The sequence below is a fragment of the Chelonoidis abingdonii genome, chromosome 2 (genome assembly GCF_003597395.2).
Source record: "Chelonoidis abingdonii isolate Lonesome George chromosome 2, CheloAbing_2.0, whole genome shotgun sequence".
Classification (NCBI taxonomy): Eukaryota; Metazoa; Chordata; order Testudines; family Testudinidae; genus Chelonoidis; species Chelonoidis abingdonii.
In genome coordinates, this window is record NC_133770.1 from 27,866,125 (window position 1) to 27,889,214 (window position 23,090).

Below are 23,090 nucleotides of genomic sequence, written 5' to 3' on the forward strand. Positions count from 1 at the left end.
GCAGGACACCCCTTTCTGAAAGATTGTTTAAGCTGAAACATTATTTCCTGAGCAACTGACTCACTTGATAAGATGCTCCCCAATGACATCACTGAGTGTTGAACAGATAACAAAAGCTTTGGATCATATAAAGTTGCATGGTTTAGATGGTTCTTGACCTTTTGTGTGTGGATAGTGATTAGTTTCTAACATATCTACAGGCATGTTGAAAGCTTTTTGTGTCATAGTCAAGAAAAATAACACTGACATCATTTAAAACTGGTGCAGAGTTTTTTGCATCCTAATATAGATATGAAATCTGTGGTTAGATTTTAATGATCAGTCTGCCGAGTTGCCTAAAATCGTCTCCTTTATGTCCATTTAGTTAAAAGATGGAAGTTATTTCTGTGGTATGTTAAAGTTTACTCTAATATGGGAAAAGAACAACACTGTCACCTCCTGTCCTCAACTTAAATCTGATTTTAGTGAACTGAGAAAAAAAGTTGATAAATCATGTTAGCTCCCAAAAATCTAGACAAGGACTTGCTGATTTTTCTGGGGCGTTATCATATCAAATGATGATTACAAATGTAAGTGACCCTTTTGTCATTATGCTGGACCTCATCTTCAGTTGAAGACTTTGTGTCACAGAAAAATACACGTTATCAACAGAAAATTTACAGTGGACTTCAGTGGATTTCTAATAGACTTCAGTAATGCAGCGTTGTGATATTTCATTAATGGGCTAGTTGTAGAAGTCTGGAGGATAGTTACATATGTGAATAGAATCCTTGCAAATAAACCTTTCATTGTTTTCCAAAATATCCAAAGACAGTGGCTTCTGGGAGGTCCAAGACACTTTCTTGAGCCCACAGAAGTGTGTTTTTTTTAAATGATTTTTCTTTAGTGGCCTTCTCAGAATTGAGATCTCTCATAGCTAGTGATGCCTGAATGGCTGACTTGATAAGATCGTCTCTAATGACATTGCTATCAGCTGTGAGTCTAAAAAAGAGATGGTAAGTCAGTTAGAGAAATGTTTTTGATGAGTTAAGTTTGCCTACATTTAGCATCTATGTTAAGCTATGTTTCCTAGGATTTAAGTGCATTTGTATGATGTGAGTTGTAAAAATTGCAAAGAATGATATTATATAATGAAAGCTAATGGGTCTTTTTATAAAATAAATTCATGACTCTTTGGTTTATTTCCCTGCCACTGTATGGTAAATTAAGGTTCACCACCACTACTTTCAATCAGCAAAAGTAGAGTGGAAATAAAATAAAATAAAGTGTCACATTTTTGGTTGCTTTACAGTGTGAAACTGAAAACATTGCTTAAACTAATAAAACTGAATCTAGTGTGTGCTTGACTTTTTTCAAATGGTACCCTTCAAAGGGTGGAAACTAGATGAACTAACAGCTCATTCAGTGAAGTTATTGTGTTGAGTGAAGTGTGTCTATCAAATGCTTGCTTTACAAATTTCAATCGATGTTCCTCTCTGAAATGTCACCCACTCTTTGGCTGCAGGCATTGTTTAAAGAGATGGAATGTGAAGCATTTTTATTTTGCTGTCTCTCTTGGAGGAAAATCTGCCATTCTTTCCTTGGATCTTCTTTATCAAAGTGGTGATGCAAGCATTATCTCTGACACTGATTAGATAGTCGGCCAAATGTGTTAAAGATCAAGCTGACATTATGGCTCTGTTATCTTCAAAGGGGGAGAATACAACAGTAAAAAAAGGACGGCACCATGGCAATGAGGAGCTGCTGTGTGAGTTGAGAAGAAACTGGGTCAAAAGTCAGTACTAAAGCTGTTGATAGCAACTGAACAAAATATATATATTTTTTGCCATTTACCAATTATGAGTTCAGATTGTACATTTGTCTTGACACTGATGAACTGTCAGGGATGCTAAGTCAGTATGTTACAGAACTATAGTTCTATTGCTGCAATCGGATTGTATGACTAATACCAAATGGGCCAATGTGCCCTTGGTGTAACTCCATTTACTTAACAGAAGAGGCCCAGGAATGAATCTGGCCCATTGTCTTTGTCTCAGCATCCAGTGGATTTTTTAGGTTATTTATAGTTCCATCAGAGATTGTGTTAGTGGGTGAGAGTGGAGCTGTGCTAGCCAGGCAGTAGGAATATTCAGAAAGTGCCATTCCATTTGGCATGTGTTCACTAGCTAGGCAGCAATCGCACCTTGCACAGTCCTAGAGCCTGGGCTCCAGCGCAAGCCTGAACAGCTACATTGCAATTAAACAGCCCCTCAGTCTGAGTCCCACAGGCACCGGCTTCTAATTTTCCCTGTGGGTGCTCAACCCCTGCTGAGTCCAAGGCCCTGCCCCCACTCCAACCCTTCCCCTAAGCTCCCGCTCCCACTCCACTCCTACTCTGCCCACACTCCACCCTTTTTCCCCAAGGCCCCACCCACCTCTTCCCACCCTCACTCCACCTGCTGCCTCTTTACAGCCCCTCCCCACAAGCGCATCCCATCCCCACTCCTCCTCCTCTTCCCCAGCACCTCCTGCACACCGCAAAACAGCTGTTCCTCAGCGTTCAGAAGGCGCTGGGAGGGAGGGGGAGGAGTTGATCAGGGGGTCCACTGGCAGATGGGAGTGGAGGGGGGAGAGAGGGAGCTAGCTGTCAGTGGGTGCTAAGCACCTGCTAATTTTTCTCTGTGGGTGCTCTAGCCCTGTATCTACAGAGCATCTATGGAGTCGGCGCCTATGCTGAGTCCCATAAGCCAGCTTAGCTGGCACAGGCCAGCAACAGATTTTTAACTGCAGTGTAGACATACCCTTACAGTACCCTGCACTCCTCTGCAGCTGCATTGGGTGAGTCATAGTCATTATCTTAACACGATCCCTTAAAAATGATTAAAGGTCTAGAAAACATGACCTATGAGGGAAGATTGAAAAAATTGGGTTTGTATAGTCTGGAGAAGAGAAGACTGAGAGGGGACATGATAACAGTTTTCAAGTACATAAAAGGTTGTTACAAGGAGGGGGGAGAAAAATTGTTCTTCTTAACCTCTGAGGATAGGACAAGAAGCAATGGGCTTAATTTGTAGCAAGAACAGTTTAGGTTGGCCATTAAGAAAAACTTCCTAACTGTCGGGGTAGTTAAGCACTGGAATTAAATTGCCTAGCGAGGTTGTGGAATCTCTGTCATTGGGGATTTTTAAGAATAGGTTGGACAAACACCTGTCAGGGATGGTCTAGATAATACTTAGTCCTGCCTTGAGTGAAGGGGACTGGACTAGATGACCTCTTGAGGTCCCTTCCAATTCTATGATTCTATATAAAGAGGGGATTTGGATACCTGTGAATCTGTCCATTGTTTCCTGTCTAGGCTGGGACTTTCAAAGGGAACTAAGGGAATTAGGTGCCTAGCTCTGATGGACCTACAAGTGTTTGAGAGCATGCTTCTTAGATGATGAAGGGGTGGAAAGGAGTTTTTGTAAGGGGCTGAGTTCCTGTTGAACTGATCATTTAATGGTGCTGAGCTGTAACAGTATTGTTAATGGTGTGTTAATGGTCTAGAACTTGGCCACTAATCTTTTTAGTTATTTAAACTGGGATAAATAGATAAAGCTAAATAAATAAAATATTCCCTTAGGCCCCTTTGAAAACCTCAGCCTTACTCATAATCTCCTGATTGTAAACTATTATTTGCATGCACCTAATATCAGAGACATTGGGCCCAATTCTTATAACAGCAAGGCCCCTTTACACCACTCTGGAATTGTAAAGGAGCCTTACCAGAGGCATAAATCATGTTTCCACTTTAGGGCCCCTTTGCACTATCAGAGCAGTGTAATAAGACCTAACCCATCACTTCCGAGTACATCTGCACTAGAAATGCTATGCCACTGTAGCACTCCAGTGTAGACAGTTACTATAGTGACAGAAGGGATTCTTCCATTTCTGCCATAAATCCAACTCTCCAAGGGGTGGTAGGTAGGTCAATGGAAGAATTATTCCATTGACCTAGAACTGTCTAGGTGAGGGTTTAGGTTGACTTAGCTAAGTCTCTCAGGGGTGTGAATTTTTCACATCTCTGAGTGATGTAGCTAGTATAGGCCAGCTGTCTGTAATCTGAGTACCTCAATCCATATCTTCAATTAAGTAGTTGGGCATGTCAATTCGTCACAAAGGTGAGCAATGAAGGAAGACCTGCCAAAGATCTGGTGCATATCAAAAGTCATCAGCTTCCCCAACCGGGTAAAAATCCAAACCAAGAATCAAGCTACTGCCCAATATCACTGCTTTCTGTGTGTCTCAAGGTCCTAGAGCACCTAATTTTGCAGCAAGTAGCACTGGAGGTAGAGAACATCTTGAACAAGAAGCAAGCAAGCTTTCGATAGGGTTGAAGCACAGGCGACTGAATACTTGAGCTAATTATATTAATCAAAAATGATTTTCAAAAAAAATCTGAAAACAGGCGCTGTTTTGCTTGATCTCACTGCAGCATACGATATGGTATGGCACACAGGTCTACTTGTTAAAATATGAAAAGTCCTCCCACCATGGTTTACTGATGCCATCAAACTGCTACTCTGAGACAGACAGTTCATGTTATACGTGAGTGAAAAAACAAGTGCTTAGAAAAAAACAGATGAACGGGTTACCCCAGCGGTATGTTCTAGCCCCAGTCTATACATCAATGACCTGCCACCAACCCAGTCACGGAAGTTCATCTATGCAGACAACATCTGCTGTGGGCTACAGGCTCTGACTTTCTCTGAGCTGGAGAAGGCCCTGACTGACGATGCTGCAAGACATGGCGCCTTCAGCCTAGCACCAGCAAGACCAGCCTAGCACCAGCAAGACAGTTTCAAGCACATTCCACCTGCACCATGCCAATTCTAAGAGGGAACTAAAATGAATGGCCAGAGGCTGAAACATGAAACATATCCAGTTTACTTAGGCATGACCCTCGACTGAACACTGACATACAAAAGTGACCTAAGCAAGATAGCAGCGAAGATCAAGGCATGCAATAACCACCTCAGCAAACAGGCAGGAACTTTATGGGGAGTGGATGCTCCAACACTAAGGACTCAGCCCTTGCCATTTTGTACTCAATAGCAGAGCACTGTGTGTCAGTATGGAGTCAGTTGGCACACACCAAACTTGTTGATGTGCAACTCAACTCAACAATGCACATCATCACAGGATGACTCTGACTGACTCATCTTCCATGGCTTCCAGTTCTGAGCCACATTGCTCCCTCCCTTTTACATCAGGTGGGAGGTTACAGTTGAAAAGCTGCTTGAGAAGGTACTTTCCAACCCACGCTTGCCCTTGTTCAACAACCTTTTTAGTCTACCAGCTGCGTGTCTTCCATCATGACATCCATTGTGGTCCAGGCTGCCATGCCAGGACCTGACAGTACAGTCCTTGTGATGGGAAGACTGGTGTTTAACATCAACCACCAATCAGTTCCTTGTCACAGACCTTACTGTTCTCCCGCCCGGGTTTGACCTGCTATGTTGTCAGTAAGCAATTCTTATCGATTCTGGTCTGGGCAAGGCCTGTGTGCAGCCAACCAGCACCACTGGGATCTTTGAAACAATCCAAGCTGCAGCTGCGGCACAGATCAAACAATGATAGACCTTGTTGAGGAGCGCCCAGTAACTGCATTCAGTGGTGGGCCCCGAGAGTTCCACTTCGACACTAAAGCTGCTATTGCTTGGCTTGTCAAATATGCAAATGCTAAATAAAATAAATAGCCCATATCTTGGTTTTATCTCCAGCTTTGTCTACTGAAATCTGTGTGCTCCTCAGCCTGTCCATTGTTAGTTGGCCAATTTCTTATAGGCAGTGCGTCTTGAGGAAGTATCCATGGCTTATTGCTTGCTACATAGGACATTGCTTTTGCACGCAGATTATAGTTTTGTTTATAACAGTGGGGCTTTTCTTTCAATCTTGCCTCTGTGGTCGCAGAGAAAATGGTAAAGTGAAGATGTTAAATTTTCTACTCTCCATATTATTAAATGAGATCCTACAATGGCTCCACACTTATCTTACCATAACGTACTGTAATCTCTGTGACCTCATCTAAGTATTAGACAAGCCCTGGCATGGGGTCAGTGACTTACTCAAAACAAATTCCTTTGGCTGTGCGTTGAGTTTTATCATATCTTCACAGTGGTTTCAGTAATTGGCTCTCTTCTATTACTCTGATTTGGTTGTCTCCCTTGCCCCTGTAATAGTCTCTTTTGGGAGACAGTTGTTAGTTACACTGAAGCTGCAGACATTGCTGCAAGCATTTCAAGGAAAATCCTTAATAATGTCTGAAAGATGCTGATATAATGCTTTCTTCCTAGCATGCTTTCATTCCTCTTGAGGATGGCATTTCTAGATGACTCTATTCCCTCATAATACATTTTGACCATGCATAAATTACCTTTGTCTTTGCATTCCCCTCTGATGGCAGTTGAATATTAGCCATCAGTTTTCAGGCTGAAACACTGTGATTTCCTTACTACTAGGACCTAATCCAAAAGCCCATTAAAGTATTTTCAGTAATTTCAGAAGGCTTTTAATCAGACTACATTTGGGCCTGATCATGTAAGGTAATGGAGCACCCTCTTATGAGAAACAGAAAGGCCCAAACTATCAAATATGGGTGCCAAAAGTAAGACATGTATCCTTATTTAGCCACAGACAAAAACACACCAACCCCCTTAAACTTACACTGAAGTCAGCAGGAGCTACAGGTTACCAGCACTACTAAAAACCAAGGCATTTTGATTTAGATACTGAACTTTAGGCATGCAAGTTAGAAATCTGGCTGCAGTGTAAGAAGTAATGTGTTTACAAAAAAGAAGATTCTTTGGGGCAGATAATACACATTCTTCCAAGGAATGAAGTAATTTAAAATATAAGCTTATTTACCCTTTTACATTTCAATGATTAAAAAAAAATAATTTTTTTTCAATTAAGAATAGTATGTACATTTGTTTCCTCATTTAATCTTGTGTCTGATTTATAGCTTGTTTTTTTTTTTTTTTAGGATCCAAAATAAAGAGATGTCCTGAGGAATTTGGTCTTCAACCACCGAGATCATTGTACACTTATCAGAATGAAGTATTATTGAAGCAGGAAACTTGAGAGAAGACAGATTTACCCCTAATGCATTCACACCAAACTCTGTCTTTTACACAAAGCCAGCAGTAGAAAACAAACTTTGGCTTTGATAATTAAAGTTTATTATCGCTGCTGAAATAAAAGCTTTGTTGTATAAGAAATAGATAAATAAAGCAAGGCTGCATTAACCTCATTTCAGTTTTACTTCCTGATTTCACTCTACTTGCTATGTCAGCTCCACCAGCATATGTGATGTCAGGATGTGGAATAGAAACTAAGCTGGAACAGATACTTACTTATATAGGATTTGGACAAGTTTGGTCACTTTTGCTTAGTCAGAAGCAAGTAGTTAATTTATGGGCTGCTTTTAATCACATTCTATATTTTTAATCATTGAAGCATATTTTCTACTGCTTTGCCTGTTTAGTTTTGCTCCTCCAGTTTCATAAAAGGGCTGTTCCACGGCCTAATGAATTTCTCCATTAAGGAATTATTACTATTTGTTTTTTGTATTACAGTAGCACTTGGAAACTTCTGGGAATGAGACCAAAGAATAGTGTCACAGTTCAGGCAAACAGCTGGAGGCACCAGTACATAGCTAGCAGTATTTTGACCATTTTAGAATCTTAGCAACAGTCGCATTGTCTGCATGAGTTCACTTTACTGACTGAACAAAGAATCTGAGCTATGCCTGCCATTTGGGGGCTAGTTCAGTTTGGGTGGATAAATTATATAATAAGTAGATTATTCCCTCTCCCCTGGCACTGTAAGTAATTTTTGCTGCACTTTGTTCTGATTTTATAGCTACCTCTGAATGCTGCCTTTGTTTACCCGTAAACCTGTAAAAAATGCCATTCGGGAGTGTTCTAGGGTCAATAGGAGTAGTGTCATCACAGCACAAGAGTGAGAGCATTTATTACAGGGTGGTTTCCCTGCTGTGAAAGCCAATGAGAATTCTAGTTGGCAAGCAGAGCATATTAGTCAGTCATTACTGGGTGGATGGGGCAAACAGTGACAGCTCATTTTGCAAAGCTATTACACTTGATCCAGTAAGAGTGTCTGATTAACTGGACAGGCACAAGTAGTAGAGTGCAGTTACCATTGCAGATAATCTGGGAAGGATTACAGAAATCCAGAGCGTCTCAGGGCAGATACAGTACTCATCCTCTGGTGGTGGCGGGGCAAATCCTTGTCTTCCACACATCCCCACCAACAGATGAAGGAACTCTACTATGGGAACTTTACGCAGGTTTCTTCCCTAGTGGTTCTCTCCTATGAGGGTTACCACAGCAGGGGCACTGTATCCCAGAAGGCTGTTTAAAAAAAATCAAATGCTATTTAAATCAGACCTGATTAAATATGAAGAACCCTCCACCATTAAAACTGAGCCCAATAAAAGATGAAAGGTGACTATGAACATGTTACTGTTCAGATCACAAAATTGTAATTCACAGGGAATCAATAAGGCACTAAGTCAGAAAACAGTTTTTATATTTGATTATTCATTGGGGGGAAAGGGATAACATTGGGGCCCTGTTGCTATGATAAGAAACAAATATACATGCATTACCTTACATATCACAAAATATTAATAGTAAAGATCAGATTCCAATGGAGTAGATCAGGTTATTTAGTGGGAAAGCCTACCTATTGAAGACTATATTGGCAAATAAATGCCAATATGGTACATTCCTACTGATTTAATTGAGACAGGATGAGGCACTAACATTGACATTTTTAAAGGTATTTAGGCACCTGGGTGTTAGGCATCTAAATACCTTTAAAAATCTGTCCCTAACTGAATTATTCAGTTTTTCTATTAACAGACTCTTCTTACTATTATTATTCATTTAGACTCTTATTCAGCAAAGCCCACTTAAATCCTTTGCTGAGTAAAAGCCTAAAGCTTAAGTCCATGTTTATTCAGCAAACCACTTACTGAGCTATAAGCACATACCTGCATCCCACTGATTTCAAAGGGACTTAAGCACGCGCTTAAAATTAAATATATGTGTAAGTGCTTTGCAATCTAGGGATGGACTTCAGCATATGCGTTAGTGCTTTGGTGAACCAGGCTCTTATGGTAGTGCTTAAAGTCCCCAGTTGTGCCAGGACTAAAGCACAAGAAATACTCCCTATCATAGAGAGATTACATTACCTATTTCTTAATTTGATTCCACTGTCTTATAAAAGATCCATTTAAGAACCTTTGATAAGGAGAACGTTAGCTAGAAAATGAACACAAAATCCTAGCTAAGTCAATTCTTCTCAAAACAAGAACGTTTCTACATACAGCCTCGGTGAATTCAGATGTTTATGGTAAAATATGGATTTGTTTACCTTTATAATAAATCTTTCCTTTTGATCTTCAAACTGCTGGCATGAAGCTTTCCTGATCTAAAGGAGCGTCGAAGTTCATAATAAGAGTTTAAGTACAGAAGGATGGAACCAGATAGTAGTGCTGATACTGGAATTGCATTGGGTGTTTGGAAATGTTTTAAAATGTCTTAATTAGAATTTAATGTATTCACAGATACATAATCTTAAAATGAGACAGAGTTATATGCGTTAGTTTAATCTCTGCACTTGCGAATGCTAAAGATTCTAGTAACTTTTAACCTTAGAAAGGCAATTTAAACATGTTTTTGTTTATTTATTTTTGTAAAGACAACACGAGACTAGTCTAGTCTTTATGGGACTGTTTCAAGTCCAGTCAAGTCAATAGTAGCCTTTCCTTTGACTTCAGTGAGCACTAGATCAGGCCCTGTAGGAATCCCTATCACCTTAGTTTATAGTTAAATTGTATTGTCTTCTGCCATTTTTAAAGAATCTCTCTCTTTTTTTTAGCCATTTTCCCCCTAGATTGAATTTCATCCACCACAACAAAGTTCTCAGTTTCGATATGAAACATGTTAGAAAAAACAAATTGTAAACGACTCTGCTGTTTACTCCAGGCTGTATATATGGTGCCCGCTCATAAAAATAATAGAACAAGAAAGAAAAAGCAATAAAATAACAAAAAAGAGCCACTTCACTGCTGACCCATTCACAAAATAAAACCAAAACCAGTGCTGACTCTTGCAGTCTCAAATTTGCATTCCTATGGACTCCTGGAAACACAGGGTTACATAGGAAATGATCAGTTTCTGAAGTGAGTAGAAGGGAGTTCCCATGGTAGGCCATCAAAAGGCCCATTTTCTGGTCCTTTAGTCTTTTTTCTCTTTTTCCCCACTGGTATTTTCCCCTACCTCTAAGGGTATGTATACACTGCATTTGCTAGTGAAACTCCCTACCTGGCTCCACAGACTTGGGCTAGCAGTCTCTTTGGCTATTCCTTGATGCAAAGATAATGTCTGTCAAGCGGGTTCATTGGTGGATTTTAGTGGCTGTAGATCCCATTTCTTGCCCTTCAAATTTTCCAACAGAAGTGACAGGTGTAATTTTGGAGGAGACATAGTTGTTAGCTGGAGTGTTGTGCCTCTTCTTTCCTCCTTTGTCACTTCTCTGTCTCATGAGCACGTCTGTTCTCCTCAGGTGAGCTGTGGCTTAGTGTATGGTGTGGTGCCACTGTGTTCTGTTCTGTGCTGAGTCCTCCCAGTTTGTTGGGTTGATGCCTCCCTTTTTAAGGTGTACTTTCAGTGTGTCTTTGAAGCGCTTCTGCTGCCCTCTGCAAGGCCTTCTCCCCTGACTTAATTGAGAGAAGAGTACTTGCTGTGGGAGGTGAGTATCAGGCATATGTACACAGTGGCCAGTCCAGCAAAGTTGGTGTTTCATGACCTACGCTTCTATACTGCTGATGTTGGCTGCAGAGAGAATAGTAATGTTAGCGTGTCGCTTGTCCCAGCTGATCCTGAGAATTCTCCTGGGGCAGCGCAGTTGGAACCACTCCAGCCACTTGAAATGTCGTCTGTAGGTTACCCAGGTCTCACAACCATAAAGAAGGGTGGAGATGAGAACTGTCTTGTAAACCAAGATCCTGTTTGCAGATCCTAATCATTGAAGACTCATTTGAGTAGTCTTCCAAAGGATGTGCTGGCACAGTGGATCCTGTATTCAGTTTCTGTATCAGTGCTGGCTGTGATGTTCTGTACCTCGAGGGAACACCTTACACCCCCATGCTTATCCTTAAAATGTGATTGTGTGGTATCTAATGCAAAGTTTGTCCTGTTGGGTATCTTCAGAAGGCACTTAATGCACTGACCATTGTTGTTATAGTAATGTTATAGGTTGTAACTTCATGTATATATTTATGAGGCTGAAAATGTGTCCTTGTAGCTTAAAACAAGCCCAGGCAAAGAGGAAGTTCACACTTCATCAGGGCATATATGGGACAAACCCAGTCCAGCCTCACAGGAACAATGGACACTGGCCTAGGCAGAAACCAAGGATCTATTGGACTCTCGAGTGAGTCATCCCCCTTCCTTTGGTCAGTTTGGGACTACGATGAGGTAATGCTCACCTGACTCTGAAGAGGGAGCAGGGGGGCAAAGCCAAGAGGTAAGAAGAACATAATAAAAGGGAGAGACATTTGCCATGCTCTTCCTCGCTCACTTCCACCTCCATCTACAGACACCACACCAAACGACTGAAGCGCTGATCAAAGAGGACAGCCTGGCTGAAGGGAAGCCAGCCAGCCTGCGGTGAGAAGCATTTAAGTTTGTAAGGACATTGCAAGTGTTAAGATCAGCTTAGAATGTGTTTTACTTTTATTTCATTTGACCAAATCTCACTTGTTATGCTTTGACTTATAATCACTTAAAATTTATCTTTGTAGTCAATAGATCTATTTGTTTATTCTACCTGAAGCAGTGAGTTTGGTTTGAAGAGTGTCAGAAGCTCCCCATGGGAGAACAATCTAGGTACATATCAATTTCTTTGTTAAATTGATGAACTCATATAAGCTTGCAGTGTCCAGCGGGCATAACTGGACATTGCAAGATGGAGGTTCCTAGGATTGTGTCTGGGACCAGAGATATTGGCTAGTGTCATTCAGTTGCACAATCCAAGAAGCAGCTTACATGCAGAGGCTGTGCATGAACAGCCCAGGAGTGGGGGTTCTCACAACAGAGCAGGGTAAGGCTGGCTCCTAGAGTCAAGGATTGGAGTGACCCGAGCAGATCACCGGTCCAGATAACACCAGGGGAATGTCACACTGGCTGTTTGGGAGAGGTGGCTGCCAAGGTATGGAAAATGGTCCACATTTTCCAGGAGTTCTCCACTGATGGTGATTTGTGGAATACAAAGGGTAGTTTATGCAGATCAGTTTCTGAAGTGAGTAGAAGGAAGTTCCTGTGGTAGGCATCAAAAGGCCCATTTTCTGGTCCTTTAGTCCTTTTGCTCTTTTTTCCCACTGGTATCTCTACCTCTAAGGGTAAGTCTACACTGCATTTGCGAGTGAGCCTCCCTGCATGGCTCCACAGACTTGGCGTAGCAGCCTAAAAATAGGTATGTAGACACTGCAGCTGGATCTTGGGCTCTGAGCCTGTGAGGAGGGGGATTAGACTTAAGAGCCTGAGCTCCAGCTTCAGCCACAAAACCAAAGCAACATCTTCACAGTTATTTTTTGAGCGGTAGCATGACCCCATTAACACAAATTTGTGGTCTCATGCTGGGAGGGTCACTCCCAAATGCAGTGTAGGCACATCTTAAGACTCTCGGGCAACTTCTTTTCTTCATCCAACAATCTGTTACCCCAGAAATCTTGTCTCCAGCTCTTTCCTTTTCCTCAACCACCCCAATATCATTACATTTAATACAGACTGAATAGACATACCTCCAGCTTGGTCCTGACAAAAACTAGTAAATATCTCCAGGGCTGGTGCTTGCCCTTATAGGCCCCCAATAAATGCATTAGACCGTATCCCAAGCTGAGATCAATGGATCTATGCTGAGCTACATAAATTGAAGCTCTGGCATATACATGGTGAGCAAGTTGCCCATTTCCACACCCTCTGCCTTACTCTACCCAATCCTCCACACTCATTCATCCACTTGCCCATCCCATTTTCTCCCCAAATCAAATACTTTATCAGTAATATTTTTCTGGATCTTCATAGGACCAAATGATATCTTTGAATACTACATTCATACCTTTCTTCAGCACTCTTTTTAAATTTCCCCAGTACTTCCTTCTCTGCCAAATAACACCCCAGAATCCACTATGCAAGCTGTGGTATAGGGGCACTATTGATGTAAAGGTCCCTGGGAATGTCAAGAACAGCCCTGCAAAATTGGATGGAACAATGATGAGTGGCAATGAAAGACTCATAGTTTGTTAATTTCTGGAAAGCCCTGGCAACTGGTACAAATGTGCCCCATAACCTAGTCTCAGTTTTATACTCCACATTGCAATCTTAATCTCTGTCACACTGAGTCTCCATTTTTTCTCTGTCTCAACTGCCTTTCTTTTAAAACCGTAACAGTCCTGAATGAACGCATTATTTCATCCTCAAAAAATCAGTGTCCATTTACCCCATTCACCATTTATTGAAACCACAATAACTCAAGACTGCAGGGGCCAGACGGGAATTGTATCATATGAAAAATGTGTAATGTGCTGCACTGAACGGTAAGAGCAGAACTGTACAAAATTTGAGTTATACATTTAAGTTATAAAAGGAATTTAAGTTATAAAAGGATACTTTATTAAGGATACTTTATTAAGTTTTAAAGGAGACTATATTAAGTTACAAAAAGATACTATATTTTATTTCCTGTGGAGAGATGTATTTATTGTAGCAACACTTAGCTGTGATTTGGTTTTCCTAATTCTGGTGGTTTGTTATACAATTTTTTTTCTGGACAGATTAGTCACAAAATGTCCACACAGGGTCTATTAGTAGTACTGTGTGCATTTTGGAGTGTCTATGTCAATATATATAATGCATGTGTATATATAGTGTGTATTATTATGAATATATAGGTAGTGGCCTCAGTCCTGCAAGGTGTTGAGCATTGAACCAGTAAAGCACTTAAGCACATGCTTGAAGTCAATGGGACCACTCACGTGCATTAAATTAGACGTGCTTCAGTGCTTTGCTGAATCAGGGTCAGAGTTCTCAACATCTTTCTGGATCAAACCTTGTATATATATAATATTATTGTTCAATGAGAGGGTGTTCAGATAATGATCAAGGGCATGAAAGAAAACCTATATGATATAAGATTGAAAAGACAGGGATTGTTTGCCTCAGGAGATGGATAAGAGGGCACCAATAACTAATTAATAGCATAGAGAAGGTAGATTGAGAGCTTCTGTTCTCCCTATCTAATAACATAAGAACTTTCGAAGAAAATGGTAAACTGCAAACAGCTAGAAAAAATAGACAGTAATTGGACTGTGGAACTCACTGCCACAGGAAGTCATTGGAGTCAATAATTTATTAAGATTCAAAAAGAGATTGGACATTTATATGACTATCAAGAATATCTAGAGTTATAATTAATGATAGCTAAAATTGGAAGGGATATTAAACCTGGTGCTTCAGGGTTTAGGCTAATGTCTAACTATTAGAGATCAAGATGACATCTCATGTGGAGTGGAGGGGCAACAGATTATCCCATGTCTGCTTACTGTGGTTCTTACATCTTCCTTTAAAACATCAGATGATGGCCATTGTCAGAGACAGGATAATGGGCTAGATGGACCATGGGTCTGGTCTAGTATAGCAATTCCTGTGTTCATGTTAACGTATGGTATGCATTAACGTGTACATTTTGAAGATGGAATGTGTTGTCTGAGGGTGGAACTCAAGGTGCATGCTGTATATTATTTTAGATGTATTTCTGCAGAATGTAGTTGTTAGGGAATTTAAAAAAATCTTCTATTTTAAAAAGTAAAAAAAAAAAGAAAAAAGAGGAAGTGAAGGAGGAGAAAGAGCGGTGTGTAACTTTAATTATTTTTGATTCACTACTATAAAACCCACAGCTGGGCAGGCCTTTCTGCTTGAAGTCTTCAGCCTTGGTGATCCTATTTTTTCATTCAATTTTATTTCTGCGCCCTTTGACTTTTATTATTTCAAGTAAAGGAGAACATTTCCAGTGTAGTTTCAAACTGGGGATATTACTCCCTTCAGATACATTTCATCTACACTGTGAGGAGAGATTAAGGGTAGGCAAAGTAGGGCTAGCTCCTTGACAGATTAAAGCGGAGCCATGGAAATTCTCTTTTCTACATTGGCCAACATTTTCAAAAGTGACTGGTGATCTTGGACTTGGGACATCTTAAAAGGGCGCTGAGCTTGCTCCTGCTGAAAATCAGGCCCTTTAAGGAGTGTCAAGCTGGGCTCCCAAAGTTACCAGTCACTTTGAAAAATCTTGCCCTTTATTTCAGCTTGAATGTGGATCAAAAAGTTCATACTTCGGTTGCTCCTGACCTTGTCTCAGGAAATTGGGTCAATTTCACTTCTCAAATGGGTCCTTCTGTCATGTAATGTGTATCTTAATTGTTTAATGCAATATTTCTACATAATTATAAGAAATATCACTTGCTGCATTGATAATAAAATGAAAACAGGCAATGTTAATAACATTACACATTTTTATAATGGGATGGAAAATCATTAATTATGAGACAGAATAAATTAACACATATCAAATGCTTCCAAGAGGCACTAGGAGTTGGGAGTGGGTAGAGCCTCCATTTTTATTTCTTCTGCAGAGGAAATTAGGGTCAAATTATATTAGGCACTAAAGAACAGAAATGTCCTTCCTGGCCTAGGAAAGCATACAATGCCACAGTGCATTTATACACACCCACAGTGTCAGCTTGAAGGGCTGACAAAGTACTTTCCAAGCTGTAAAAATCACGTCACCCACCTCTGAACTACAGTCACAGCTGGGCTCACATACTCTTGTAGCCCTACCATCATCCCCCACAAGTGTTGTCAGAAAGGACCAATCCAATCACAGTTTCAACCAATCAGATCAGGCTAGTTGGACGGGTATCCATGTGGGGGAATCATGGTGGGAGTTCAAGGAGTAGAAACTGCCATCTGATCAGCATAGGCCTGAGGGAGAAAGAGTCTGCTGGAGCTCTAGGTAACCAGGGAGAGAAGGAAAGAGACTGTAAGTATCTAAAGTATTGCTTCACCTTGCTAAGAGTCAGCCTGTGGCCAGCTCTTGGTATGACATTGTACTCCCTGGAATAGGGCCAAATTCCCAATGAAGCACTGATACTTCATCCCTACATCACCTTGCCTAGATTTGCTCTTACTTGGCTTGTTTCCATATATTCGTATTTGATGATTTCCATTGAGCTGGAATTCCTGGTATAGTCAGTATGAAGATCCAGCAAGAAATCAGCCAACAAGCAAATGTATAAGAGGGAAAAATATTTTATTTGAGTTCACACTATGGACCCTTCTTGCAGCGTGGGATAGAGAGAGCTCCTGCCAGTCACTGCACCATGTGACTTCCCACAACAAATGGCCAACAGAAGTTATTGCTTTCCCATGCTTGACTGCATGCAATTTTTTCTCAGGCCCTGGAAAAAACAGAGCTTCCTCATTGTTTCTTCTGGGGGAGACAAAAAGGGTGGCCTAAACGGCCTTCCCTGACTAACAGGGCTTGCCGGTTGGCAACCAACATTAAGTGTCCATCTATTCAAGTGCTTCCTTCAGCTGTTTTTCTGTTGTGTTCCTCAATTTTGTCCCTCTCTGACTGTTATTATATTATAGTTCTGGGATTTTGCAGGCTATGGAATGATGCTGACTCTCTCTAGTATCCAGAAGCCAGTGGAGCTAAGCATAGGTCACTAATAAATGTTACATCCCAGATTTATAGTATGAAAAAGATGGCCTCCTTCCCAGAAGCGATGCACTGAATATTTAAATTTGTTTGCAAACAAGCACTGAAGGCCATTTTGTCAGCCAGCACACGTAGCTTGGTGCAAGTAGTGCAGAGTGCAGTTAATTAGAAAGTTTGGTTTTCTGGTCTCTGACTATAGCAACCCTTTCCCCCCTCCAAAAAGGGATTTAATGTAAATGGCTGGAAACAAAAGTGCTTCCCAAACTGAGTTCATTTCTCTTCTCCATAACGTCTTCCCTTCCAATCTATTGAAAAAAACCCTAAACCATTTCTAGGCAATCATGGGTTTTTTTCCTATAATTTCCCTATCACCTTTACCCACTAAATTATATAAAGATTTCATCTTAAGAATGCATTTTTTTTTACTGTATGTTTAATGCTTTATTCTTGTGTGAAAAATTTCTCTCACACACTCTAACAATTACAGGTTTCCTGGTTGTGGGCCTAATGTGTAAATTATTCATTTCTTGTACTCAATTTTGAATATTTGAGAATTTGTTCAAATAATTAAAACACAAATGCTTATTAACCCTGTAAACAATTTGGCAATGATTTTTAAGATATTAAATGTTAATAAGAAGCTAAATGTATTTGTTTTATATGAAAGGTTAAACATTTTGGAAATATTTTATTTTGTCTCTGTATGTCAGAAATGGGACACAAAGTGGATTTGGGGGTGAAATAGAGATAGAGAGACAATGTCTGAAAAAAGATCTGTTTTCCCTGTCTACAAGAATTTCTTTGCTTCCAAAACAGAACATGCTGAGGATTTTGGAAGGAACTCTTTGCCTACTGTTTTAAATTCTTTGGTCCCAATTTGCCTCTCACTTATACCAGAGTAAATCAAGCATAACTCCATTTAAGTCAGTGGAATTTTGCAGATGTAAAACTGATGTGAAAGGTCAATCAAGACCTTTAAATCAAACTTGCTACAGTACTTTAGTTAAGGTAAAGTTAGTCAATAGGTTATTCACTTGTCCAAGGCTGACATGTTATATAAGGCATTAGCAGCCAGAGTCTATTGTCCAGACAAGTGTAATCAGCAAATCCAATTTTATAAATTTTTGACTGGTGACAGTGGTGCAGAGATAACTCAGAAGGTGTTGTGGAAGACTTCGCTGAAGTTTGTTTGCATTGTAATTTGGCTGGAAGTCACAGAAGCTTACCTAGTTACTGCCATTTATTTTTGATAAGCCCCAGAGCGTCCATGACATTTATTGAAATAGAATGGTGTCTAGGCAGCCATTAATGCTACTGTATCTTGTTTCAGCAGATGCTTTATTTTAAGACGTTTGAAGGAGGTTTACTGTAGATATTCAAACCTACTAGGGTCTTTGTGTCTAATAAGGCCTTTGACCTAGATCAGAGTTCTCCGATGTTTTACTATGTAAGTTATATAACTTCTGATGTCCGGTTAGTGTCGTCTTACAGTTTAAATGTACCTTTTTACTGGACCAGTTCTAACTTCTGTTGCTGGGAATATGAAAATTTCACACTTGTGTAATATAAAATATTGCATTTTTCATGCTATGTCACTAACTGTAGACATAGGAATAAGCCTCTAATCTCAGTTTTGTAGCAATTAGGCTTTCTGCAATTTCTGGATATGAGCCAGCCACATTAGAGTGAAAATTGCAGCTATTCTTTCCTCAAGCCTGCCAATGTTCTTGCAACAGGGAACAATCATTTATAAATCACCCCAGGGAGAAATGCCCGTCACAGAAAGCTCAAGAGACCAATAGGATCCAAATCACACCTTTATGATATTTCCCTTCTGCAAGCATTTACATTCAAATATAAACAACTCTTGCATTAGGAACTATATTACACGTTTTAAAAGGCTGTTCTACATGATGTGTTATAGTGAAATAGCTCTGTCTGATACTTTGGTTTCTTTCTAATTTGCTTATATTGTACTATTTTTGCAAAAAAAAAAAAAAGATAAATAAAAAAAAATCTGGTGGGAATAAGCCAACCTGTCTAATTATCCCTGATTTATTCCCTACTATAGTGCAGGCATCATCAGAGAACAAAATGCCAGCTTGTCTATGCAGTTTGTTTCAGTTGTTTGTAATCTAGTCTGCTTCCCTCAAATAAGGTTTTAGAGATGATGAGTCCTCATCTCAGAAATTGACAAAATGGGTAGCACCATGAGTAACATGGAGAATCCAATCTCCATTATCTTATGGCATGAGATGTAATCAGGTGGCATAAAAGGACACCTACATATCTATTCAAAAGAAAAGAATCTGAGGAAAGGCGGCCAGATCTCCATCTGATGTAAAGCAGCATAACTCCACTCACATCAGTGCAGCTATGCCAATTTACACCATATGAATGACACAGATGCTGTTCCAAACAGCTTGCAATTCTATTAGATCACAGACAGGGTAGGATATAAACTCCTGGCTTCTGTGCCTCCTATTTAAATTTATGAGGCATGGGTTTAAATCCTGCCATGCCAGTGATCTAATTGGATTGTAAGACATTAGACCCCGTCCCAAAGAGTTTACAATCCAGTTAGATCACGGACAGGGTAGGATATAAACCCATGCCTCATCAGTTTAAATAGGAGGCACAGAGGCATGGGTTTATATCCTGCCCTGTCACCAGTGATCTAGTTGGATTGTAAGCTCTTTGGGACAGGGTCTAATGTCTTACCTTTCAGGAGATTCTCAAGTACTCAGCAAAATATGGGCTAGAGTAAAAGTGGCTTCAGTGGATCTACACTGATTTATGCGTGCTGAGGATCTCTCCCTGTATATATATATACACATAGAAAATACTGCACTGAAATACAACAACGCTGGGGTGGAAGGCTTCACATTCTTTCCTTCTACTCTCCCATCAGTCTGTCTGTATCCATCTGTTGGCTCTTGTCTGGACTCTAACATCTTTGGGGCAGGGACCATCTTTTTAGTTCTGTGTTTGTACAATGCCTAGCGCACTGAGATCCTGGTCCTGACTTGGGCTCCTAGGCCCTACAGTAAGACAAAATAATAATCACACTCACAGAAGTCCAATTAAATCTATAATGTATGTGAATAACCACAATGCAGAGTGCAGCACTTTGGGTATATATAGGAGAAAGTGCAGATATGGTTATGAGAGAAGAGGACAAATAGGGCTTTTAGGCTGTCATTATGTGTGGAATGGGGGTGGCAGGAGTGTAGTGATATAATAAGCAATAAGGTTTGCCAAGTGAAAAAGGGCAGAACTATGTAGTGCCTTGAAGATAATGACAAGAAGCTTGAACGTGATGCTCTGGAGAAGGACGAACCAGCAGAGGGCTTGAAAGATGGGGTGATGCCAGACAGGTTGGCAAGGAAGATGATCTCAGTAGTTCTTTTCCTCTGAATACTCCTAACACTGCAATTCATGTATTTTTACATCCATGGATTTCTGTTATGAGAGATCATGCCTATGCATCGGAGGCATTCTGCTATCTCCCAAACCACAAAATGACCTCTGTACACCTAGAGGAGGATCTTATGAGCTCCCCTCAGAGAGATACAACAGATTGCATCTGTTCCCATTTTTTTTCAGTGTAGGGGTAGTAGGTAGAACCAGCAGGATGGAACTACATCTCAGATCAATTCATTCTCCTCTTTAAACTGCCTCATAGTCTCTTAATCATGAGTGGTTTTTTCACTTGTGAATAGTGTAAAAGCCTTGTAATTCACTGCAATACTAAGTGTTTCAAAATCCACAAGTGACTAAACCACAGTGAAAGTTATGAATCAGGCTATTAAGTTGAGGGATCAGTCTGAAAATAAAATCTGTTCACATTTTCTCTTCTGCAAGAAGAACCAGAGACCTCAGACCAACTTCCTGTATCCCACTGAAATAAACTCTCATCGACATCCTCTAATACGAAAATATACAGAATAAGGGCCTTGAATCAGGGATCCTTAAACATGAGACTAACCACTGAAAATTCAATAAACATCCCAAATAAGATTCAAAAGAATGTGGAAGCATGCAGGATAAACAAGAACTACACTTGACTGAAGACAAGAAATAAAGCCTGAATGAATAATACAACAATATATGCCTAGCACAATCAATCTTGACTGGGAATATTAGGTGCTATTGGAATATGACTAATATAATAATAATATATTTAAAAAGGAGACTGTTTCCATTATATCTCTGTTTTATACATACATGTACCTTTCTGAAACATTCATTTATGACCTGATCAAAAGCTCTTGAAACTTGATAGTCTTTCTGTTGACTTATTTAGGGTTTGGATCAGTGCCTAGCTAAAGAGAATAACATTTTCCATGTTTCCTGCAGTATTTGTGTGTGTTTGTATGTTTGTTTTATTTTAAATTTGGAGCAAAATCTCTTCTGTTGTTTTTGAGTTATAGGTTTTTCTTACGAAAAAAAATCCAGGCTTTGTGAGACAAAGCTGCAATTTAACATGAACATTGGGCACTGAACTGAGGAAGTGTTAAAGCTAAGGCTCCTACATCTACATTATTTCAGCCTTACCGCAAATAAGTAATATTTCCTCTTCCTGTTTTTTGGTTAAACGAGTAGCTTAGTATTAGAGCAGATCAAAAGGGAGTGGGAAGTAAAAGGTATAAGTATTTTTGCAACTTTTTTTTCTTAATTTTTTTTGCTTTTCACCCTCTTTCAAAATTTTGAAAAAGATTTGATCAGCATTTCAAGTATTGAAATAGCTTTATCAGCTCACTCAGTGGTCAAAAAATGGAAGAAAAAGTTTTACAATTTTTTCCTTTTTTTCCCCTTCAAATTTCAGTTTCAGATATTTGAAATTTCATTTTAATTAGTTTTGCTTAGTATATGTCTGTTCTGTTTTGGCAAAATGTATTTAAAATATAAGTACAGGATGTACAATATCGATGTTACTGTTAGAAATATAACTTTAGCATTTCTTTACTTTGCGTCTGATTGTGATTCTCATGCTCATATTGGGGGAATTCCTGATTCCATTAGAGTCTGTGGCAAAACCTGCACTGACATCAATGGATCCAGGATTTCACCTGTTAAATGGTGCTTTACTCTGCAAATAGATGTATTGACTTCAGTTAGGCTACTTATGATATAACACATTATTCAGCTTTAGTGAGAGTATTACAGTCTGGCCCTTTGTGATTTTAACAGTACAACCTTAAAATTGCACTAACATGGCTTTATTTTTTTTCCATTTAAGAGACACAGATAGATAGGTGATTGACGGAAAGGTAGACAGACTGGCATATTTATTCTATGGTAAAAATTGATAGAATTTAGCAAAGACTATAAGACTAACAAATACTTCAGTGCTGATTACTAAAAAAATCTTGATGGTCTCTATTAATCATCCAGGAACAACCTGTAATTATTAATATACAGTATTAAATTATTAGAACAGCATTAAAGAGATGATTTTTCTGAGATTTTTAGTTTTGTTTCTATTAGAAATAAAAGGATTAGCAAATGACATCTGTATCTAAAGAGAGAACAAATTCATATCATGAGGAGAAGGACTGGCCTAAGCTCTGTCTTAAATTAATTTAAGACAACCTATTTGAAATAATCCATTTGAGTAAAAAATTCCCTAAGTAGATTAATTATCTCTGTACACAATATAGATTTAAATCTGCTCATTATAGTAATCATAAACTATTACATTTTCTAAGGTTGCTTTAACCTGTATTCTCTAGATGAAAATACTCTAGATATTCTACGAACTATAGCAATCAAAATGGCAGTACTGTCTCTTAAGGACTGACAACAGACTTCATTCAAAATCTGCAGCTGGTTCATCATGTGGCAATTCATCCTGAAGACAGCATATCATATCAGTGCTACACGGTTGTCACTGGTTCCTATTCCTGCTCTGGATTCGGTTCCAGGTGCTGGTCTTCACTCATAAATCCCTGAGGCATCTAGATCCTTGGGATGAGTGAAGTTGTCCTTGCTTACACTAGTGATGCATACTCCATTTGTATAGTACCATTATACTTGTTCAAAATTCAGTAAAACAATACAGTAGAAACTCAATTATCTATTGATCTCAAGGGGCACTTGGGTATTTTGGGAGCTTGCCCAGAAAGCTTTGAAGGGTCACTTGACCTGCTCCTGACAACCAACTTCAAAACCTGGTTCCTGGATTCTTCATGTCCCCCCAGCTCTACAGGAGGCAGCAGCAGTTGTGCTTCAGGACCTAAGCCCATAGGAGCCATATCCTCATC

At 39.7% G+C, this 23,090-nt stretch overlaps 2 long non-coding RNA genes across 10 annotated transcripts in view; both read left to right on the forward strand.

Annotated features, from left to right (window-relative positions):
* Positions 1-23,090, forward strand: part of LOC116816205 (uncharacterized) — a 201,295-nt gene that overhangs the window by 13,893 nt on the left and 164,312 nt on the right. The window lies entirely within an intron of this gene.
* LOC116816220 (uncharacterized) lies at positions 4,802-7,270 on the forward strand. The gene is made up of 2 exons (XR_004371667.1): positions 4,802-5,265; positions 7,004-7,270. It is a non-coding gene; the product is annotated as an uncharacterized LOC116816220 (long non-coding RNA).